Source organism: Barbus barbus (genome assembly GCF_936440315.1).
Source record: "Barbus barbus genome assembly, chromosome: 12".
NCBI classification, from domain to species: Eukaryota; Metazoa; Chordata; class Actinopteri; order Cypriniformes; family Cyprinidae; genus Barbus; species Barbus barbus.
In genome coordinates, this window is record NC_136740.1 from 10198015 (window position 1) to 10219611 (window position 21597).

The 21597-nt window shown below is 35.5% G+C and overlaps 1 pseudogene across 1 annotated transcript in view; it reads right to left on the bottom strand.

Moving 5' to 3' along the window:
* The window catches only part of LOC306877618 (carboxypeptidase Q-like), a 43591-nt pseudogene extending 23569 nt beyond the window's left edge, over window positions 1–20022 (bottom strand). Inside the window, exons 1-3 of the transcript XR_013785859.1 lie at window positions 19572–20022; window positions 19291–19498; window positions 17603–17799 (exon numbers count right to left, since the gene is read on the bottom strand). The product of XR_013785859.1 is annotated as a carboxypeptidase Q-like (transcript). The remainder of the gene's footprint in view (window positions 1–17602; window positions 17800–19290; window positions 19499–19571) is intronic.
* Between the last annotated feature and the right edge of the window lie 1575 nt (window positions 20023–21597).

Below are 21597 nucleotides of genomic sequence, written 5' to 3' on the forward strand. Positions count from 1 at the left end.
TGGAAGAGCTTACATATAAAGATAACAAAAAGTGCTTTCGGAATGGACTGGGAAAAGTGGTTGATATATAAAAAATATAAAGACATCCTCTGCTAAGTAAACTGCGAATGTTATAGAAATGGTAACCTCGTCTGTTTGGCTTTATGTTTTTTGTTTTTTTCTCCCTTTCTCTCCTTAATTGGGGAGCGTTGTGAAACGTCAGCGAGGTTTGGATCCATTTGCAGCTTTATTAAGAATAGTCAGGCAGTACAGGGTCAAACACCAGCAGAGGCAAAACAGAGTCGAATAACAGGCGGGAGATAAGGGCAGGCGGCAAACAAACACAGTCCAGTATAAACAATCCGGGTCGGGGCAGGCGGCAAACAATCTGAGTAATGGGACAACAGTCCTAGATCAAACCAAGAAAACAAACATGGGCCGACCGCTCAGAAATGATGGCCAGGGCACTTCGCAAGGAGTCTGAGTGAATGTGTGGCTTATATGTGTGTGTGTAAATGAGGTGCAGGTGTGTGGTGTAATCAGTCCCAGGTATGAGGGATGATGGGAAATGGAGTCGGAATGGCAACTGACTAATATTCAGGTGAAGGTTCCCTCTGGTGGACTGGAGGAGGCGGTACGGAAGCCTCCTCTGTAACAGGGAGTTGGTTCATATACATATGTATGTGTGTGTGTGTGTATATATATATATATATATATATATATATATATATATGTATATTATATTATATTATATGCACTGAGATGTATGTATGTATAGGACTATAGCTGTAGTTTGTTAATATTACTTTATTTTTTATGAGCATTGTTAATCTTGTATATAAAAATATAATTAAAAAATAAAAGTAAAAACAATTTTGATCTATTTAATGCATCCTTGCACAATAAACGCACAAAAAAATCCTACTGAACCCAGATGTTTTAAATGGCAGTGTGGTAGTGTAACTCCTCTTAATTTCTATGGGAAAAACTGTTTAAAAAAAAAAGACCAAATGTAAATTTGTGCCACAGCATTAAAAAAAAAAAAAACATTTAATTGATTGCAATAATCATGCAGCTTAATTTTCTGAGAGAAATATTAGTTTAATACAAAGCATAAATAACAGTTTTAGATTTTATTTTTGGAACTTCCACTTCCAAATCCACTTAGAAATCTGAGCGGACATGTTCTGTCACAGTCTGAATGCTTCTGAGAAACTGAGAGAAATTTAAAGTACATTTTTCCCCCTTCAAAACAAGAAATGTTACTATTATCTCCTTTTTATTGAAACCATTCATAAATTGAATCTACCTTTTAAGGTAGCCATTGATAAATATTTGCCATCTGAAATCTGTGGCTAATCCTTTTATTTCACAGATAACACAGGACACATCTAAAGAACATCTGACTCACTGGCTGTCACCGGCACCCTCATTAGCAGTGATGAGTAATACGCTCCAAAGGTCTATACTGAGGGTTCCCGTTACCATCCATCAGCGAGAACGATCAGTATTTTCAGGCATGTCTCTGGCTGTGACCGGAGTGTCATTGCTCGGTGAATTCAGACTGTGAACAAACACCAGGGCTCAAGGTTCTGTTTGTTCACAGAATAAAGGCCCCCAGCTTGCACAAGCCTTAGTTCTAACTAGGGCAAAGGCTAGAGCAAAGTTTCTCTCCCAAAAACATAGGCATAAGTATTTTACTAAATCAGCGCTTTTTAACTAGTTTTGCAAAGACATTTATAGAGTTACAAAATATTTCTATTTTTAATAAATGCTGATCCTCTGAATGTTCTATTTATTAAAGAATCACGAAAAAGTATCATGGTTTTGACAAAAATATGAACTGTTTTCAACATTGATATTAAAAATAAACATTTATTTTTTTACTAATTCTCCTATTCAAAGCAACTTAATTGCATTGAAGGTGCACTTTTTTATTAGAATGATTTCTGAAGGATCATGTGACACTGAACACTATAGTATTAATGGTTTTGTAAAACTGTATAACGTTTTTACTGTATTTATATCAAATAAATGCAGCTTTAGTAAGCAAAAGAGACGTCTTTCAAAATCATTAAAGGGACAGTTCACCCAAAAATGAAAATTCTGTCATTAATTGCTCACCCTCTTTCCAAACATTTAAGACCTTCATTCGTCTTCGGAACACAAATTACGATATTTTTGATGAAATCCAAGAGCTTTCTGACCCTGCATAGACAGCCACGCAAACTACCACATTCAAGACCTAGAAAGGTAGTAAAGACATTGTTAAAATAGTCCATGTGACATCAGTGCTTCAACCTTAATTTTATTAAGCTATGAGAATACTTTGTGTGCACAAAGAAAACAAAAATAACAAGTTTATTCAACAATTTCTTCTCTTCTGTGTCAGTCTTAATTTGTGTTCCGAAGATGAACGAAGGTCTTACGGGTTTAGAATGACATGAGGGTGAGTAATTAATGACAGAATTGTCATATTTTGGGTGAACTATCCCTTTAAAAAGCATGTAGTGTATATCAAGCTACTATCGCAGGTGTGAGTTCTGAGAATTGGTTGTACCTTGTAGCTACAATAAGTAGTGTTGTTGCATAGAATATGAACTAGCCATCTAGCTAGTGCTTAATATGGACTATTTTATCCCAACTTACCTCATTCTCACAACAAAGAAACCTCAAGCTGCAGAGAATGTGAAGTCAAAAACAGAAAGTGACAAAGGCTTGTACCTAAACAAGATCCAAACCACAGCAAATATGAATCATGGGGATTCCCCAAACAGATTCAGAATATTCTGCCGAAGCACAATCGGCATAAAAGAAAAATGTACATATTTGTGCGATTTTATGTTTCAACCACAAATGGCAACAGAGAGGCAAACATTTCATAAAGCGTAGCTTTAAAATTAAACACTGATATGTATTAATATTATCACGAACTGCACAGACACAACAACTTGTACAGTTATAACAACACATAATGAGTTAACTGCCTAAACTAAAAAGTTAAAAAAGGTCAAATATTGTATTAGTATTAGCCTTATTTCTAAATTATAATTTTGCGAAAAAACATTAAACATCGAAAAACAAAGACATCGGAAGAATTTTGTCAAATGTTAACGTGTATTTATTTTGCTCTCCTAACTATCCAAAATTGTACGGTTAATTAAATTTTATTGTTTATATTAGCATTGCTGCAACCCATATTTGGTCACAATACAGTAGGTTAAGAACCACTAGTACGGCTAACTTGAGGCAATGGAAAAATGTTAGGCTGTAGGAACAATTTGAAAAGTGGGAGGGAACACAAGGTCAAACGTCTTTAGAAAGTAATAACAATCTTTCAAAAAGTGTGGAAATGAATATATACATTTCAAAATGTGGTCAGAGATATTGTTTAGCCTCTGGAAAAAATCTTTTCTTGAGAATTGAAAAAAAAAATGAGTGATATTTTTGAATAATTATAACCACAATGCCCATTCTAAACAGGAAACCCTTTGTCAAACTTCATAAAAAATTGAGTTCAACCGTGCAAGAGGGTAGTAAACCAATCAGTAATGACATGCTCCCTCCCATTAAATATGAGCCCAGTTTAAAATCCAACGTCGCCCTCTTTGAACCCCAAGAGTCATGAACATTGTAGCCTCCTGTCATCCACGTACTGATGGAGTGTGGAGAGCAGTATAAACTCTGGTTTCCCCTGTCGAATCCCCCGCATACATCACAGGCCAGAAACAACAAACAGCCGACCTTTAGGTGGTTAAATCCACTCTGGTGTTATCAGAGGATATAAACATCTCAACCTCATTCTGGGACTAAAAGATCAGTTGATGGGCCCAAAACGGAAAGAGGGGAGTGGGATGATGGACAAAGTGAATTAGGAGACAAAAACAACAAGCCAAACCTAAATAAAGAGGAGGAAACTACAATTGTTCTACTCATTGCTTCATATGAGAATGTTCTGGAAATGAGAAACTAACCATTACTGGAGAGAAACTTACAGATTTGAGGTTTGTGGAAATTCAGTTTGGACGCACTGCAACCTTTGCTGGAATGGACTGGGTCCATTACAGAGACGGGAAATGTTTTGGGAAATGACAGGAGCACATTTTGTGTATCAGTAAATGCTTGACTGGCTCTACTACACATTCCATAATGGCTATTTTAAACAGTTAAATTTGGGGGAACATAAAACACATAAACTCTATTGCTTTCCATTTTCAGCTTTTGGAATAAATTACATTTTAAAATGCATTAAAAGAATTTTACTTATAAAATATATATTTTTTTTATCCTAATATTTCACGATATTACTGTGTACGCTATCAAATAACTTAAGATTTAGTGACAACACAACATGTGCAAGTTCCATCAACTGGCCCGAAACTGTCATCCTGATTATTATGACCTGGATATCACCTAAACTTTTTGGTGATTTATTACGATAATCTGAACACAGCCTCAAAACGTCCTATCATTCATTAGAGAGCTATGTATCCACAATTGCATTTATGATCTCATGCTGTTAAATAACAGGAAACAATCAAGGTTAAGATGCCCATGAACACAGTGTACAGTAGATGTGGTGTGTTATTCTAGTTCCCCGTCCTTTGCTTGCTGGTATGAAGCAGCTATTCTGGGTGCCACAAGGTTTTATCACAGCTCAATGAATTATTTATAAGGCAGAAGCCTGGCCCCTGGAGCAGGAGAAATGAATGGTTATGACAGGGTAAACCCCACAAGATGCCAGCCACTGTGTATTGCAGGCATTAGTTGAGGCCAGCTTTTCAAAGTTGCTGATGGCCGACTCTCTGCTGTTTCTGGGAAACAATATGATACCGTATCTAGGACATTTTTATGACAATGCATAATTTATTTGTCAATAATGGATGTTAAAATACACAACAATTGCCTTTCTGATGGAATATCTACACTGATGCTCAAAGGTTTGGGATCAGTCTGATTTTTTATGTTTTTTAAAGAAGTTTCTTCTGCTCATCAAGGCTGTATCTATTTGATCAAAAATACAGAACAAAAATGTTATTTTGTGAAATATTTTTGCAATTTAAAACAACAGTTTTCTATGTTAATATACTTTAAAATATAATTTATTTTGTTAGAAAAGATTTCTATTTTGAACAAATGCTGCTGTTTTTAACTTTGTATTCATCAAAGCATCAAAGAAAAAAAGTATCACGTTCCAAAAAACAATATGAACAACAGTTTCAACGCTCATAATAAATCAGCATATTAGAATGATTTCTGAAGGATCATGTGACACTGAAGACTGCAGTAATGATACTGAAAATTCAGTGCTGCGTCACAGTCATACAGTATATTAAAATAGGAAACCACTATTAGAAATTGCAATAAGATTTCACAATATTATTGTTTTTATGTATTTTTGATCTAATAAATAAAGCCTTGATGAGCAGAAGCGACTCCCTTAAAAAACATTAAAAATCTTACTGATTCCAAACTTTTGAGCGTCAGTGTATATCGCAGAAGCAATCCAAGGATTCTGCAGAGCAGGAGGTTCATTTACAATTAAAGAGAAATGAAAATTCTGTTATGTCATTCCAAAACTGCATAATTTACATTTTTCTGTGGAAGATATTTTGAAAAAAAACTAGTTCTGTTAAAAAATGTTAACAAGACAACATTTCAACACAGTGACAATCTGGCCAACAGCAGACTCTTATAAATAGCCTATATATAAACTTTCAATTCCTAATTTACATTCTTCCAACACGCAATTATATCCCTCATTGCTTCCATATTTATATTTATTTGGCAGTTAATTTTTCTCGAGCAGCTTTAACGGCATCCTAAACCACATGTACAAGTCATGGTGTAATTTATCTTTTAATATACAATTAATCTCCATAAAAAAGCTGACGATGGGTATAATGAACAGATGCTAAACATTCATTGGAGATAATAAATCTGATTCATAGTTTAAAAAAGGTTCTTTAAGCATTGACTTTTATTCTTTTAACCACATCTAATCTCCATGCCAATGGAAGTGGTTTGAAATGCAACTCTAGTCCTTTTTTAAAACTAAGAATGGAATTAATTGGATTGATTTAAGTAATAGATTTCATGTTTCATAATGAACCTTGCCCTCGCTTTAAAAGAATCGCATTTAAAGTTGCATTTTCAAAGCTCTTTATGAAACTAGGCCTGCTTTTAAAAGCAGAGCTCAGACGTTTATTCAGACAACTGTGTTTTTCTTTTCAGACTACAGATGATGCTGAGGCTGATGATGATGAGGATGATGAGGATACTTTCCAAGGTTATTTCTGGGGAAATATAAAAGCCATAACCACAGACAACATCTGTTGTATTACAAAGAGATCAAAAGCAGTGGGAGGAAGGAATCAAAAGAAAGAAAAAAATCAAAACAGAGAAGAGAGACTCATATGGGCATTGCTGGGATTAAGAGGAGACTGAAAGTAGAACAAACACAGTCTGTGTTATGATGTCTTCGCTGGTGATCTCGTTTCCTTCGCTCTGGTGGGGTTGAATACGTTCTAATTCTGAATGCGACTGAATGCTACTGACATTCACAAAGTGGGGAATTCAATTAGGCTTTTTGACATCACAATTCATATCTTCTGCCCTACTGTGTGTTTTTTAGTTTGGTGACAGCAGTTATATAAGGTAGAAAGTCTCACATGAGGTAGTAATGTGAGAAAAGAGACCCTTTGGCTAGTGGCATAAGGTCAGTCCACATTGCATCTTATTTAGTGTGCAAGCTCCACCCACTTAGACAGGAAGAGAGAGATTCACAAACATGTAAAACAACCAAATCAAAGTTTGTTTTGTTTTTATGTGGTGTTTAAGGCTATGTGTATTTGAAATTGATAGTAATATAAAAGATCAGTGGAAAGAATTCATTTTAATATATAATTGTGCAACAGTCTAATCTGTATCAGTGGTTGTGCAGAAAATGCCAGAAAAAAAATAGAGAATATCAGCCTAATCATTACTGATTATTTAATTGTCTTTGGAAGTTGTGTTAAGTCAGCCAATCAGATTTGAACTTGTCATATTCGAAAGTGATTTGCAGTTCAAGTCGTGAAAACAAATATAATAAACAGTGACACTTGTACTGTTCGCATTTAAAAATTTACCCGCTTTGGAAAGGAATTTCTTCTTGCCAAATCATTTTTTTTTTTTACTTTTTTAACGTCATATAATGCTACATGCACTTTTACAAGTTGTTTGAACTGAAATGTGTGTTGGCCGTGTGTACACAACCACCCCATAATGATCAAAATTCACCCAGTGTTTTTTTTTTTTTTATCAACTAAAATCTTTACCCCTTTCTCAAATCGAGCGTGTGACGCCCCTCCCATGATAGTTTGATTGACAGTAGCATTTCAGCACAGACTGCACTGGTGTCTTATCTCAGACCCGCCCTGAGTGAGCTGTCACCGGAGCAGATGTAAACAAGAATGACAACTAAGCGATTGAGGTGTTTTGTTGTTGGATGTAATAATGGACATAGCAGTCGTCATTTATTCCTGTCATCTGAGCGGCTGAAGAGGATTACGTTTGGTTCTGAAGGGAATGTGCCCTCAATCTACCTAAATGCATCTATGTTCGCGCGAATCATTCGTGATCCAGCTTCACCTACAGAAGAAGTGAGTACAAGTTTTTTTTTTTAAATGAATCTTTGCAAATGGCCTTTCCTAATAATGTGCTAATTAGCAAGTTTCACGATGAAAGGGGCTAAAGTAAACAATCCCTCAGAGGGCGGCTCGGAAGAGAGGGGCGGAGTCAGCAGAGCTCATTAACATTTAAAGAAGAATGACTCAATACCGCTTGCTCTGACAAGAGCTGTTTTTGACAGGATAAAAAGGTGTTTTTTACACTACCAATGAAAAATTTTAACCAAACTATGTTGCAGACTTTTCATTAAGACCCTAAAGAATAATATCAACTTGTGGAAAGTGGGTATTATATGACCCCTTTAACAACAAAATCTTACTGAAAGCTCATTTTTTGAGATATCAACTTCAAATTTGGAACACAACTTGTTTGATTTTCTTACAGTTTTAGAGTAAAACATGTTTTGGAAAATATATATTTCATATGAAATTTAAAAAATTAAAAAAAAACTTTCAGAGGGATTGGCATGGTAATGTACATGACAATGTTAATGTATTTGGTATTGGCGGAATAGATCTGCTACGCTGCTGCTGCTGCTGTGGCAGAGTAAGTACCGAGACTTGCTACTGCCAATACATCCACAACATGCTGCTGTGAGCTTGTAGGAAATACTGCTGCTGCACATATAATACATATGAATAACCCCATATAGCATACATGAATCACCTCGTAGCAGATCTATACAGGTGGAGCTGGGGAAGGTGGAGGGTTTCTGAAGTGCGCTGGCAAACTGCTACAGCAAATGAAAGCCAGGTATTTGAATATTGAGCAGTGAGCTCATTGGCTACTGATACAGGAAAAAAACAATCAGCTGAGCCATATGATAATGATGTCATTAGGTCAGATTGAGTTGGACCTATCGGACTGCGCCAACTTAGTTTCATGCCAGAACTCTGTATATCAATAATTTTTTCACCTCCACAATAATCTGTCAAGTGTATACATTTTTTTTAAAAAGAGTCAAAATTTTCAAATTCCAAATGTCCAAAGTCTGTGGTCCAAAGCATTAAAGATTTCTGAAATGTCAATTGGAAAATGTCAATTTCAAGTCTATGCTCAAAAAGTGGTTAACATGTAATAAACAGATCACAACTATTCCATAAATATAATTTTGTACCATACAATCTCTGAGATTTTTGACCATCATGTGAGCAGCACCAGAGGGTTAAATGTAACCTTAAAATGAATATCCATTTTTCATAGTGTACATTATAAACCCTAAAAACGTTTCACAACAATGATGATAACTATAATGATAATAAAGTTTTAATAATTCCAAATACACACCATAACTACAACAATAATGACAGAGAATTCACTTGTACTGTTTATTACTGATTTTAACTATTAATGTATGAGTTTTATTTCAAAATTGTAATATATATATTTTTTTAAATAATAAACTGCAGAAATTATAACTAAAGTATTACTCAAGTCTCATTTTACCATAGCCCCCCACTCTTGTATATGTTCTCCTGCTTCAGGCAGCCAAGCCATGGACACATTTAATGAACTAGCTCTTTTCTCAGGCCTGTTCCAACTCTGCCACTGTGGGGGAGGATGACACTGGATGTGCAATTACTGCAGACAGGACCAGCTACACCCAGTCCAGCACAACACGGCAGAGGACAACATTGTGATTATGACACAGTGCAGTGCAATACAGCACAAAGGAATGCTGTGTAATGCATCAACGCTAATTAAAACAGAATGGGCCGTGACACCTCGTAACCCCAGGAAACATCCCACACAACAACACGGTTGCAGGATTGACTGCCTAACTATAGTGGTACAGGCACAGTGATTCATAACTATGTGACTGTCAGTTTTTGGAAAGACATTGCAAGTGTGTCATTTAGAATGTACAATTCTGTGACAGCAATGGTGGCTTAGAGACAGGTTAACAGAATCACCAATATTCCATTTACCACAATTTACACAAAAAGCAAAAGACATTTGTTTCGTAAAAGTGCTGTACTGTATGTTGAAGTTGACTTTGAAAAAAACTGAGCAGTGCTTTTCCATGTAAAACTTGCTGGAGAGTTGTGGGTGGTAGTATTTGTTAGGGTGTTGCTTACTGACCCAAGCAAGTCGCTTAGTCCACACAGATGTCTTCTTTAATGTCAAAGTCAACAGGATGTTTTATTGGCAGGTGAAAAGTCTAATTGCTTGTGCGCGCACACACACACACACACAAACTGGGGACATTCCATAGGTGTAATGGTTTTTATACTGCACAAACGGTATTTTCTAACCACCTTCCCCTAATCCTACTCCTCACATAAAATTTTCTGTTCATTTTGATGGGGTTTTTTTCTTTGCCTTTTATTTGATAGGACAGTAGATAGACAGGAAATGAAGTTGGAGAGAGAGAGGGCGGACGGGACCGGGAAAGGTCCGCAACCTGGGATTCGAGCACGGGACGCCCGAAGCGCGACGGCGCTGCATGTCGACACGCTGCCCACAAGGCTATTGCCGCCGACAACTTTCTACATATTTACATTTTCAAAATACTTTATTCTGTATGATTTATAAGTTGTTTCCCCATGGGGACCAAGAAATGTCCCCACAAGTTCAACATTTACTAGTATTACTATCCTTGTGGGGACATAATTTCCCCATAGTGTATAAATACCAGTACCAGTATAGCTACAAAATTGCAGGTATAATTCTTCAAACTTTGCAGGTATTTATGTAGGTCAGTGTCATGTGGTGTAACTATTAAGAAAAAGTTAAATATATATTTTTCTTAAAATATAAAAGCAAGTGAGTCTACACGTTAATCATTATTTTCAAAAAGTTATTAAATATTTTTTACTAACACCTATATTAATAATACATTGCGCTACATGACATTTTACAACCTGAATTAACCTTGTCTTGTCATAAAAAAATCAAATTATCTCACATTAAAAGACTTGCTGACCTTTACACAAAGTCCTGAGAATCTGCAGGGGTCTATGATATAATTTCCTGTTCGGAGTTTTTTATTCATTTATTTTTATTTTTTTCAGCATTACAGGTACATATGCACATTTTGACATACAGTTGTAAATCCTGACAATTTTGACTTTACCCAAAAAAAGGGGAAAAAAATCAAAACAAATAATAATTTGTTTTTAATAATATAAAAATAAAGTACATGAATGAAACAAAAATTTCAGAATCCTAAATTTAATATAATTTAATTAATTTAATCATTCATAAAATTAATAGATCAGAACAAAAAAAATAAAAATTTGACTCATGGGCCAAAATGTGATGTCTAGAGTTAACGGTTTGTTTATTGATTTGAACAGTGATATTTTATACAGGCCAGAACACCTAGGAGTTTTTCTTCATTTAAATGAACACTAAGTATACATGCCTTCCATGAGTCCCAAATGCTGTTAACCTATAACTAGGGAAGCTCTTTAGTGGGGAACTCATTCATTCTTGGTTAGCTGTCAATTATGCCTTGTCCAATATGACTTACAACACACTTATCCCCTAAGTGTCTTGTTAAAGGGCACAATATGATTTGTGTATAATGTCAGATGTTTCTCTTTTATCAATTAATTTTTTTAATGAGAAATCAGTGAGTATAAGCTGCTCATAGTGTGGGCAGCAACACAATGCGTGTGGGAGAGATTTTTATTTTAATACCAAGTAAAAATGTTTCCCCTGCAGTCAGGCATTAGACAGACATGTGGACACACAACCTGTCACGCTATTGTTATGGCTGCCTTCAATCACAGCGACCCACACACGCACACAAAAACCATCACTTGTAGCTCTTAGCCCTCTCTCACTGTCAAACACACACATACACACACACACTCAGGGGCCCTAATCAACGTCATCAGAGGTCTCAGTTTCTGCAGATGGTAGAAATCAAAACTCAACAGGCTGAGCAGAAACACACCAGGTCTGTGACAGACAGGAAGCTAAAACCACCTACACAAACTAACATTAACCATAAACAGAGTATATGGCTATAAATAGGTTGGAGGAAACCTAGAACTGACTTATTTAAAAGACACAATGTGTAATTAGATTAAATCAAATTAAATTGTATTTATAAAGCACAATAAAAACAACAGTGCTGTACACACCATACTAAAATAGTCATGAAAAATTATTCAGCCTCATAAGATAAAAGGACTTAATATTTAAATTCAGATTCAGATTGAAATAATATGAGGAAAACCAGGACTATTCCACAGTTTGGGCCCAACAATGGAAAAAGTACAGTCATCCCTCAACTTTAGTCTGGATCTTGGGACCATCAACAATCTTTGCTCAGATGACTTCAGAAATCTAACAGATGTATATGGATTCAAAAGGTCAGAGAGATTTTTTTAAAAAGTAAAATTATAAAATCAATTTAGCATCGGACCGGCAGCCAGTGCAAAGGATATCATATAGGGAAAGGGAAGTGGTGTGTGGCCAAGTATGGTGACCCATACTCAGAATTTGTGCTCTGCATTTAACCCATCCAAGTGCACACACAGTAGTGAACATACACCCGGAGCAGTGGGCAGCCATTTATGCTGCGTCGCCCGGGGAGCAGTTGGGGGTTCGGTGCCTTGCTCAAGGGTCCCACCTCAGTCGAGGTATTGAGGGTGTAGAGAGTGTTGGTTATTCACTCCCCCGACCTACAATCCCTGCCGGACCTGAGACTCGAACCCACGACCTTCGGGTTACAAGTCTATCTCTCTATCAATTAGGCCCATATAGGGGAGATATGATCAAATTTCCATGTGCCAGTCAGAAGTCTTGCAGCATTTTGAGCCATTTGAAGACAACTGATATTAGATTGACTTGTTCCAATATAAAGACAATTGATATAAGTATCACTTATACCAATATAAGTATCACTCTCTCAAACTCTGCAAAATGTAAAAAAAAAAAAAATAGCAAATAGCAAATAGCAATCTTAATTGAAAAAAAACAACAACAACTGAATTTGACTAGCATTTATCTGTTTATCAAATTTGAGTGCAGAATCGAAAATAACTCCCAAGTTTTTCACAGAAGGTTTAACGTAGAAGACCAAATCTCCTAAGTCACAATTAGAGCTGACTGAAGCACCTGAAGGCCCAAACACAATAAGCTCTGTTTTGCTCTCATTAAGATGTAAAAATGCAATAAAAATGTGAGAAATACATTACTTGATATCAGAAAGACATACGGCTTAAGCCTTTTTTGGCATTGTGCTTCAAGGGCAAATAAATTGAAGTCAACATGAAATGAAAATTGACCCTATTTACTTGCACGGTACACATGCCCGGTCTTATTGTGAACGATTCACTGATGCATGACATTCTAAAACAAAAAAATGTTTTTGTAACTGTTTTTTTTGGACTTTTCACCCTCTTTTGGTATGCAATGCCCATTTTTCACATTCCAAGTAATGCCCTTTGGATTAAACCCAGCCCCGGTTAACATGTTTTTCTCATTAAATATCCCACTTTACCTAAAAAAAATTTACATTATGAAAATAAATAGTATTTCATATTGACTTCTATGTAAATCACCTACACCCTTAAGATTTCAATAATAATAATAATAACAATACTACTATTCATTAAGGATGCATTAAATTTATCAGAAGTGACATTATAACCTTAAACCAGATTCAGATAAATGCTGTTCTTTTGATCTTTCTATTGATCAAAACATTCTCCGAAAAAAAGTCTTACTAAGCCCAAACTTTTGAACAGTAGTGTAGACAGTGAACTAATGTTTTTTTAAAGGCATTTTTGTTGTGGTCACACAAACAGTATTCACGTATGTAGAGTTTAAATATAGATTGCACATTTAGACATTTTTTATACTTTTATTTTTGTAAAAAAAATATATACTTGTACATTGACTGTCTATCGTGAAGTCATAACATCATTCTCCTGAATAAACAGTTTAACAGAAAATCACTACTGACAGCAAATTTATGACCAGCAGTGTGCTTACACTGAATTTCCTGCCATTATATGTCAATTCTGCATAAATGAACTGACTTTATGCTGCTTCTGGTTTTAACAAAAGGAGGAAATTCTTAAGTAAAAGGCCAACTGAAAGGTTATATGATGAATAGCGATTGCGCTTGAGATGTATGCTTGTCAAAAGACATCATGTCATTCTTGCCATTCACTCTCATGAGCTGATAGACAAGAATACAACTCTCAGTACCAACACCATTATCGCTAATGACAGATTATTTGAACGCCAATGCAAATCCAATGCCAATTATGAACAATTATGAGTTGAAAACAATCACCGACATTGACCATTTCACCCAAAGTAACCTCAAGCAACTATGGCAACACTAGGGAGAAAACGATGACTCCTACAAGGAAACGAGAAATGAAGGACTTGCTCAATAGGAAGTGCAACTTAATCTGCTTCCTAACTTCATCTTCTTTTATACGTAATCACTAAATTTGGCCAAGTGAGGAAGCTTACAAGATCCACTTCACCACTGACCTGTTTCCTCATATTTGGTTATTACTTAATTGAAAACCAAATAAGGCACTCAAATAAGGTTTAGTCAGCAATCCTTCAGCATTCCGTCCTGCTGAGATCATGGAGGAGTTCAGAGGACGAAAGAGGAACAAATCCAGCTTTCTGAGGAGTTGTGTATGTGAATGGAAAGTATAGCACATCTCGTTGTCATTTCTTTGAATGAATCTCACAGAAAAGTCACATTTCACTCCTCATTGGTGATTCTCATTAAATGATCATTACTGTTACTGTTTTGCAAATGTATAAATACACTACCATTCAATACAAAGCTTGGATCACAATGATAAATTGATGCTTTTATTCAGCACAAATGCATTAAATTGATCAAAAATGACACGAAAGACATTAAAATTATATCTACTTCAAATAAATGCAGTTTTTTCTGTTTCTGTTCATAAAAGAATTGTTCAAAAGGCATATTTTATCACACTTTCCACACTACATTAAGCAGCTCAAACCATTTTCAACTGTGATAATAATAAGAAAGGGATCTTGAGCATCAAATCAGCATATTAGAATTATTTCTTATAGATCATGTAACACTGAAGCCTGGAGCTTTGTCAAGCGGAACAATTAATGTTTCACAGCATCTCTCTTTTTTGAATGTCTTTGATTTGAAATAAATGCAGACTTGGTGACCATATGAATATAAATAAAACAGTATATAATAACATTTATCGTTTCTTTTTTCAGATTAGATTTCATGGTGAAATACAACCCAGACATGTTTTTGACCAGCTTTGGGAGATTCAACAATTTAACATCAGTTTCTGTCTGAGGCTTCAGTTCCTCAAATTGCATTATTTCTCTCTCTCTCTCTTACGTGGCTGTGGTCATGCATCCGAGTGTGAGGGATAACAGACCACTCGAGCTGAACGCTTCTATTAAAATTTAAGACTGCAGAATGGTTCTTTTTCCCTTCACACTGAATCTTTCACCACCTCCCACAGAAGACATTAACAGGGAAGAGTGCTGAAAATATAACGCATGGCTGTGGAACTGACAGAGAGGGCATCACACTAATAGGAGTAGAAAACTTTCCCTAACAAGTCTCTAATTAGATATAAGCTGGCAGTGGATGCTGGACAGATGCATGATGATCAGTCAAAGGGGCTACAGTGTTATTTGGGCAGCTGAGAAATCCTCTATACTGTCTATAATTGGGGCTAAGGCTGTAGATACCTTATTCTTCTGACTCCTGACTAACAGATTCCTTTGCATAAATACAAGCATTAAGAAGAAGCAGATCTCTGTAATTGGTTCCCTGATGTCCTGCAGAGTAGCAAAGCGAACAAATGTCAGAATGACCACTGTGTATGGTTCGTCATAGCTGTTGGGAATCGGCAGAGGACACCGCACACTGGCGCACAGATTACGGTTCTCTTCCAAAACCTAGAGAGCTGATTCATGGTCTACTGTCTACCTAGACAGCATCCTAAACGAGGTGGAACCTCCCAACTGACTGATTAAGCAGCAGCTCCATGAACTATTTTTACCGATAATTTTTAGTATTGAAAGAAATACATCTATAATTGGGATTTCTCTCACCTTGACCACCATCTTGGATGACTTGGTGTTAAGATAGAATTTGGCCAGCATAATTATGATTGCTATTTTTGGAATGGCCTTTATGTCAGGAGGGCAGCTGTAATACATGAGGTAGCAAATGGAGAATTGAGACAATCACATTCATCTCAGTCTGACCCTGTATGATCAACCTTACAACATAAGTACTGAAGAATTCTTAGGGGTAGTTTGCACAGAATGCAATTTTGCATTCAACTACTTTTTAGTTATTTCCTATGTAAGCATGCACTATATGAACATTTTTGACTGATGTGTTGCTTGTCTTTTGCAGAGTCTTGCACATGACACAGCATGTAAAAACTTCTAACATCTTGAATTTTCAATGTGATGTGTGTGAATGGCCCCTTAGAATACTTTCTGAAAACATACTAATACAGTTTTTTGATAAAAGGCAACCTTTCACCAAAATCCCTAGGTGAAATGGGTCCTGTGCGTCTAGAAATCTAGAAGCAACTGAACGTAGCACAAAAATTCTATATTTTGGGTGGCCTTTTAAACATGTTCAGGTTGGATTTTATATAATGTGTGAAAACGTGTGAGGTTCCTATGCAGATACTGGCTAATGGGAGATCAGTATCAAAGGTGTTTATTGGGTCTAGTTTTTTGGGGGGTTTTTTTTAGAATGGCACACATGGCATTGCTTGAGGATCTTGCTGTGTGTGATCTCAGGTGAGAGCTGAAAGTGTTTGCTGAGAGTAACGAAAGGAAACACTGTGTGAAAAATCCCACAAATGTACATACGGTTTGGCCGTGTTTTATGCAGATTACTAACTCAAGGTCACTCATTTAAAAACCTCATATTCATTACTCTAGGACTAAGTTAAGAACAAATTCACACGTGTACGTGTAGTGAAATAGCCAACATTTTTGCGAGAATTTCACTTGCATATAAATACAAATAATTCTCGCAATTATTACTTGATGAGACACAGTGTTTTCCACCACAAAGTTAACAACACCAAGGTCATTGGTTTGCAATAACTGACCCAATGTGTACCTTGTAAACAATTTCACTTTTTCTGAATGCAAAATGAATCAGATCAAGAAGAAGCCTATTTACTTTCTAAATATATCCTGGTCTTACTGCATGTTATTCACTAGTGCACGTTATTAAAAAATAAATAAACAAATGAATAAATAAATAAAAAAATTCATTATCTTCATTATCTTTCTAAAAAAAAAAACATGCTCCATAACTTGCAACTTGTAAACCAACTTTCGTTTTTGGCTGACATCATCTAGGCCATGCAGGCAATTGGCTAATGTTAACCAAACAGCTTTTTAGGCACTGTTTTCAAAACTGGCTTGGAATAAGCCAATAATTTTCCAGTGGATGAATTCAATTCCTAAATTTTTTTTTTCTCAGTGAATATCACATTTTACCCTGAAATGCACTTTATTATGTAAAAGTAAAATGGGCTGAAAATCAGTCTTGAAGGAAAACAAGCTGTACAGGCTTACGAGTGTGCATAAGTCAACAGCCAGTTGTAAGGCGTTAGTAATAACTGTAAGGGTATTATCATTAAAGGTCTTTAAAAGCATGGCGTGAAGCCAGTAATTTCCCAATGGGTAAACTGGTGTGAAGCCAATAATTTCCCAATGGATAAATTCGAGTCCTACATTTTTTCCTCACTGAATATCACATTTCACACTGAATTGCATCTTATTATGGGAGTAAAATGGGTTTAAAATGTGATTTCATGTTGACTTTCGGTGACAATTAGTCTTGAAGGAAAACAAGCTGTACTGTATTTACAAGAGTCAACAGCCAGTTGTAAAATCTTTGTAATACTAGCAAGGGTATTATCATAAGGAGTCTTTTGTGAGATCAGTACAACATAGCATATTTAAAATCACCTACCTGTTCAGGATGCTTGCTGTCTGTGATTTCAGCTACAGTTAACATCTGGCAGCGTTTGGGCCCCCATAGTCAGACGCAACACAATCCTCTGGCCTCTGCGGGCCATCCTGGTCATCATCTGGGCATCCTCAACAGTGATGCAGGCAGTTGGGATCTGAGGCACTCCAGGCTGGTACCACTGCCAGCCAGTGTGGGGGCTGAAAACAACACCATGAGTGGGTTAAGAACACAGAGATATGCTTTTTATATAATACATATTGTTACAATATACATTTCTGGTCAAAAGTTTAGAATACTTAAGTTGTTGTTTTTTTTAATGTTATTTAGACCTTTGATAGCAAAGCTGAATTTTGAAGTATCATACATTTCTAATGGTGCTAAATTTTTAATAATGATTCTTATTATCAATGTTGAAAACAGTTTTTGCTGTTTAATATTTTAGTGGAAATCATGTTATATTTCTTTTCAGAATTATTTGATAAATAGAAAAAGCATTTATTTTAAATATAAATGTTTTTAATTTATTTGTAAAATCATAAATTTCTTTACTGTTGTCAGGATTGTGGACTGTTTTGTGTGTTTTGCTCCCCATGTGTTCCCTGTGACCCAGTTTCTTCCTCATGTTGATTGTGTTTATTTGATTCCAGGTGTGCCTCGTCGTCTTCCCCAATTATCCTATGTTTAAAAGCCCCAGTCCTTCTGTGAGTGTTTGTCGGTTCTGAACGTCTGTTCCATGTGTTCCTGTGTCTCTTGAATGTCTGGATTATTAAAGACTGTTTTGAAGTATACTCCTCGTTCCTTGCTCCCTGGTAAAGTGTGACAACTGTCACTTGGGATCAATTTAATGCATCCTACTAGATAAAAGTATGAATTAATTCTTACTTACTTACTTTTTTACTTTTGTCATTTAGCAGACGCTTTTGTCCAAAGCGACTTACAAATAAGAAAAAGTAACTAAAACTAAAAAGTTACAACTCTATAAATACTATCTACCCACATATTTAAGAAAATAAAGAAATTAAATAAAATTGACACATGCATATAACAACATTTTCTTATAATGTACAATATATAATTCTTATACACGTTATGCTTAAATCTTATTTTTCAATGATAGTGTATCACGTTTTCCACAAAATAGCAACAGCACAACTGGTTTCAACATTGATAATAATAAAAAAATATGATTTCTGAAGGATCTGATGATTGGAATTAATGGCTGCTGAACATTCAGCTTTGCCATCATAGGAATAACTTAAATTTGAAAATCCATTAAAATAGAAACCGTATTTTAAACTATTTTATTTTAACTTTATTTCACAATATTGTTTTACTGTATTTTTGTTTATCAATGTGTTTTTTTTTTTTTTTATATAATATTTATACAATATTGTATTTAGTTGGTTTAAAAAAAATAATAATTATCCCAAACTCTTAACTGGTAGTGTTTTTTATTATTAATATATTTATTTATTTTTGTGTTAATTGTGTTTGTTTCTTTATTTTTACTTAATTTGTTTCTCAAAAGAAAAAAAAATATCTCTGGAGTGTCATCATTAAAGACTACTCTTAATTTTTTGTTGTGTCCCCTCTTTTGTTGACACATATTCAATTTTCTGTTAGTAATAGCCATTTTAGTTTAGTTTACAATAGCAGTCTTTTTAAATCAACAGTGTGATGGTTCTGACCTGTTGATGGAGAATGGAGTTACTGAACGGATTAGTGAAGCCACAGCTCCAACTTTAGCAGCCACTGAGGCCCCTGAAGCCCGATAGGCTACGGTCTCCCCATAGCTTTCAAACGGCTGGTTATACACAACGATTTTGCCTTTAGCCTCACTCGCTCTCTTTTTCAAGTCTTCGAAAGACTCCACCACCATTACCTCTGCCTCTATGCCTGCCAGAAGAATATACGTTGGTTAGATATTTGCAGGTGCAGGTATTTAAAAAGATGAACAGTGACTACTAACCTCCTGGAGGAGTTCCAACACTACTACCAAGCCCAAGTATGGCTAAAGTGTGGTTTCTCGGTAGAAGCATCACCGCGCTCTCCTCCCCTCGCACCCAGTGAGGGATCTTCACTTTCTCTAGATGCACATTCTCCAGTCCGTCCCGTGTCAGGGCATTGTACATGTACTTAATGGCCAGGTCTAGGTTCTTAGAGCCACTGACTCTGTTTCCTATAGTGTCAGTGAACTCAGCCGGCCTTTCATAGGAACGGTTCTGAGCCTTTCCATATACTGCTGGGTTTATGATTTGCTGAGCGATGTCAGAGTACTTAAAAACCTCTTTGGATGTTTCGGAAAGTGGTTTACTGTCATAACTGTGAGGCCTGGAGTGACACTGTAGACGGCAAAGTATAAGAAGAGTCAGCAGCACCTGACTAATGGAATTTAGACACCTGCTTTTATTGCCCGTCATCTGAAAAGCACATGACAGGGAAAAAAGAAAAATTTATATTTGGCATTTATTAATACAGTATAATTAAATGAGTTAAATATTACTTAAAATAATTTATATATATCTAATACATTTCTGTTATGGCAGTAATGCAGTCATAAATTATTTCCTGGAACTGTTTTCAATTTTAAATGTTTTCAAACATTTAAGCTACTGCCACTTATTCGATCACTTGCTCATGTTGGCATATACTGTATTTATACAGTAATACAGTAAATTCAAGGACAGCTGGTTTTACGAAATCTAAAAATGCAACAAACTGTTTGCTATTTTGCACAAGAAATTAGACCACATAACGACTTATTCTTGTTTTTGTTTTTTGAGAAAATATATTAAAATACTTAAATGCATAATTTAAGTGTATTCAAATGTATAAATAATTTACCGGCAAGTTTCACAATTGAAAGTACACTGTACATACCTTGAAACCATTGGGCGCTTATGTGGCTACGGCAAGTGCTCTGGTACATTCAGACAGAACACGTTTAGTATTCAACGCGAGCCACCTTTCACAACAACAGAGGTTTCACGAACCGTTGCAATTTATATGAAGCAAATAGTTTATAATGTGCGTTATAAAAACACAGGGCGGTTTAAAACAATAACTGTTTACTGTATGTAATTTATAGAGTAAGATGTATAAATGTGTTAACCAAGGTGAAAAAAATTTTTTTTATTCCACAGGAATTTCCATAAGATTTGTTTATTATTATTATTATTATTACAGTGACTGTGCTCATGCAAAATGTCACATCATATCATATTTAGGCTATACTGCTCTATGTTAAACATGTAGCCAAATATTTGAAACTATTTTAGGACAGTAGTAGGCTATGAACTACTAGACTCTTGTGTGAAATGTTGCAATCAAGTTATTCATGTAATTCATTATTGAATATGATGTAATAATGTGACTTTCCATGATCATGTGAGGTACGCCTAACATATTAGATTTAGAGTGAATGTGTGCATATTATTTGCAGATACAAATCTATTACTTAACAATAAATTCCTTGAAGCCCATGGCAAATTAATGTTCTGGACCTTCAAATTTGACGTCATGACTGGGCAAAACAAAAACAAAACCAACACATTTATGAATAAAAACATGTTGATTTAGAAGGGTGGGGGCTTGTTCAACTACACACGTTTATACATATATTTTGTGCAGTTTGTGGACAGGTGTCGTGACTACTAGTGTGATTCTTTCAGAAACAGCCTTTGTGGAAACTTGTGCATTTAATATATTTTCCTGTCAGAGATTTAACATCTATGGACAAATCCCAGAGCAATCTTCATCGGAGGTGTTACATTTCCACCACAGCTTGTGTTTGATGGTCCAAAGAGAGAGTTGGCATGCATATTGATTCATTATGTACATATTCATACACACACAGTGATTGAACAGTTGAGAATAATCTCCAAAGAGAGGTGCAAAGGTCGAAGCACAAGAAACGTAATTAAAATACCATGAGAAAATGTTTATTCAGTGGTGTTTTTTTTTTTATGAAATACAATACTGTTTCTGTTTCTGTG